Genomic DNA, 3706 nt, shown 5'->3' with positions numbered 1-3706 from the left:
TTTTTTTTTGGGGGGGGGGGGGTTACTGAATCCAGGTGCTTAACCATTGAGCAACATTCCCAGCTTCTTTTTAAATTTATTTTTTACTTTGAGACAAGGTCTCAATAAGTTGCTTAGGGTCTTTGTGATGTTTCCTTCTGCCTAGAGCTTTGTCCCTGGAACAGGGTACAAAAATAGACAAGATCTGTGCCTTCTGGGAGCTTACATTCAAATATCAGATACTCAGGATGGGATAATTTTAATTCATTTTGAATTAGAAAAACTTGTAACAAAAGAAAAAAATTAAAAAGATAAATTAAGGTTCTATAATTCTCATTGTCTGATCAAAGGAAGTGTATTGTTTCATGGGAAGAGAAACATTTCCCTTGACATTGAATTCTAGAAGATTTTCATTACATGACTACCTAAATAACAAGGAGTAATGTAACAGGCAACATTTCTGACAGTTTTGTAAAATATGCAGAAATGAATATTTTATTAAAAAGTTTACACAAAAACCTAAAAGAATACTATTAGATTGTAATTCAGTGAAAAAAAAATCTTGCGGTAACAATCTGCATAAAAGAAAAAGATCTGCTTCAAAAAATAAGACCAAAATAGGGCTGGGGTTGTGGGTAGTGGTAGAGTGCTTGCCTAGCATGCGTGAGGCACTGGATTCGATCCCTGGCATCACAAAATAAAACAGTTTTTAAAAAGAGGCCAAAATATTTAGTTCTTTTCTTCCAAGTACTGACATGAACTAAAACATGTAAGAAAGAGAAAATAAAGAACTTTCTTAAAATATTCTAAGTGGGTCTAAAATATTCTAAGTAGGTTAAGTGAAGAGGATAATATTTAGGCACTCCCCAGCATGTACGTATCACCTTGGTGAGGGAAGTTGGGCAGAAAAAACTCTAAAACTGAATTTCTTGAACCTAACATCCCTCTAACCCTCAAACCATCCAGGATGTCCTTGTAAATTGGTTCACAGTGGACAAAGAATAACCTGGAATATTCAAGTGAGTCTTTTGACCTGGTGATTCTATTTTGGGAAAACTCAGGGGTGGGGAAATGTCCTAGCACAGAATGGGAGGAGCTCAAGGCAAATATGATGGCATGGGGTTGAGAGTGAGGGGGCATGGGGTTGAGAGTAAGGGCGCTGAAGTGTGACTGTCAGGGTACGAATTGTTTGTGAAAAATTCCTCCTCTATAAAATGGGAATGTAGTAGTTAGTGCCTGTCTTACTGGGTTGTTGTCATATTATATGTGAGATAATGAAGGGGCTACTTCAAGTGCCTGGGATCCATGTAGCTCTGAATAAGGTTTATAAGGTTAACGATGGTGATGATCTTGAGAATTTGAGAATAGCTAAGAAAACCTAAGGTATGTAAACACAATGAAATATTAGGAAGCTGTTAAACTGACATGTTGGAAACTATATTTAAGTAAAGTACAATGTAAAAAGCCCCAGGACACAAAATAGTTTTGCATATTATTTGCAAAGAGTTAATAAGGCATGCATGCAATTAAAAATAACCCAAGCAAAGAAAGATAACCCAACAGCGGGGGATGTAGCTCAGTGGTAGAGAGCTTGCCTAGCGTGTGTGAGGCTGTGGATTCAGTCTCCAGCACTGAAAACAACAACAAATCCAACAAAATTTTTAGAGATGAAAACAGAATTTAATGTTCTGTGACTTGCTGGGTGACATTTGTAGGGCTTATGGTGATTATTTTCAAACTAGTTCTCAGTACCAGGAGATTAATTTCTCAATCTTTTTATTGTGAAATATAAGACTCAGAAAAGTGCTCAAAACAAAAATGTACAGTTTAATGACTTATTACAAAATAAACAACAAGGCAATTACCATGCAAGCCAAGAAATGAATGACCAGCATCCCCCAGAAATCACTGACCTAACTGCTGTTCTAAGAATGCATCCTGAAACAGTATAACTTTATTTTTCAAAAAAAAATTATAATGGGACAGGGCTAGGGTGGTGGCTCAGTGGTAGAGTGCTTATCTAGCATGTGTGAGGCAGTAGTTTTGATTCTCAGCACCACATATAAATAAATAAAAATAAAATTCTATCAACAACTAAAATAAAATTTAAAAAAATTATAACTGGTGCTGGGGATGTAACTCAGTTGATACAGTGCTTGCCTAGCATACACAAGGTCCTGAGTTCAATCTCCAACACCACCAAAAAAAAAAATTATACCTGGAGCTAGACACCATGGCACATACCCATAATCCCAGCAACTTGGGAGGCTGAGGCAGGAGGATCTCAAGTTTGAGGAAAAGCTGGAAAATTTATTTTTGTTTTTTAAATTTATAATGCAGAAGGTCTATGTAGCTCACAATCTTGCTGGCTCCAGTACATAATGTTAGCATCACACAGTTCTAGTGATAATCTTACTGGAAGAGTCCTGAGCAGGCATGTGGCATCATAAGGGATTAGAGGGAGCTCATGTCAAGCCTAGGCAAAATATTTGTCTCAAAATAAAGTAAAAAGAGCTGGTAATGTATCTCAGTGGTAGAATGCCCTGGATTCAGCACCCATACTGCAAAATAAATCAATAAATAAAATTTAGAATTAAGCAACCTGTATTCCTTCATATGGCTTTCATTGTTCAGCACATAAAGAGATTAACACAGATTATTTCATATAATTGTCATTTTTTTCAACTTCATTGTTGTCTAGTAGTCCACTGTAATTAACATACCACCATATATTTATCCATTCTACTGTTGATGGACAAATGACTTGTAAAAGTCTGTGTTTTCCAAAGGTGGCCACAACAATATCTCTCAAAACACAAGTTCATTCTCCCCTTAGGAGGTTGAATCTACATTCCTCCATCTTGAATCTGGTGGGCCTTTACTCTTCCTCAGCTAATAAAGTACACTAAAAATGGCTTCTAATGCTAGGTCATAAAAATGCTATGTACTTCTACTGTGATCTTTGGGGATGCTTGCACTTGGGAACCATCACCTCGATGTGAGAGAATCCAAACTACAACATTAAGGGTCATATGCAGGCACTTTGGCCAACAGGTATATGTCCCAAACAGACAGGATATATGAGTGAACCAGCCTTCAGCTGATTCCAGCCTCTCCCCATTGAGTTACAGTTTTTGAGGCCTCCCAGCAAAAGCTACAGATATGGAGCTAAGACAAGCAATCCCTTTTCTGAACTCATGACCCACAGAATTCATAAGCATGATAATGGTGGTTGTTTTATACCACTTAGTTTGAAGTAGTTAATTCATAGCAGAGTTGCATCCAATTTTTAGTTATTACAAATAAATATTTATGTGCATGTATTTTGGGAGGGAATATCTAGGGATCATAAGTGTGAATATGTTTAATTTGGTAGATAACATCACAGTTTTCCAAAAAAAAATTGTACTGATGTTGACTCCCACCTTCAGTATATGAGAATTTTCGTTCCATGGCCTCCTCAGTGTCTGATATTGTTGGTCTCTTTTAACATCAGCCATCCTGAAGGATGTATAGGAGGATTTCATTGTGATCTTAATTTGCATTCCCCTAATTCTAATGAGGTTGAACATTTTAAAATATGTGTATATGTCATATGGTCATAAAGGTATTTTATGATCATATGACATGTACACATATTATCATCTAGGAGCTTTATTATTGGTGTTTCACATTAATAGCAACAAATGCAAGAGGTGCCATAAAATTTCATTTCATTTGTGTTCCC

The sequence above is a fragment of the Marmota marmota genome, unplaced genomic scaffold (genome assembly GCF_001458135.2).
Source record: "Marmota marmota marmota unplaced genomic scaffold, marMar, whole genome shotgun sequence".
NCBI lineage: Eukaryota > Metazoa > Chordata > Mammalia > Rodentia > Sciuridae > Marmota > Marmota marmota.
Note: the sequence above shows the minus strand (reverse complement) of the source record.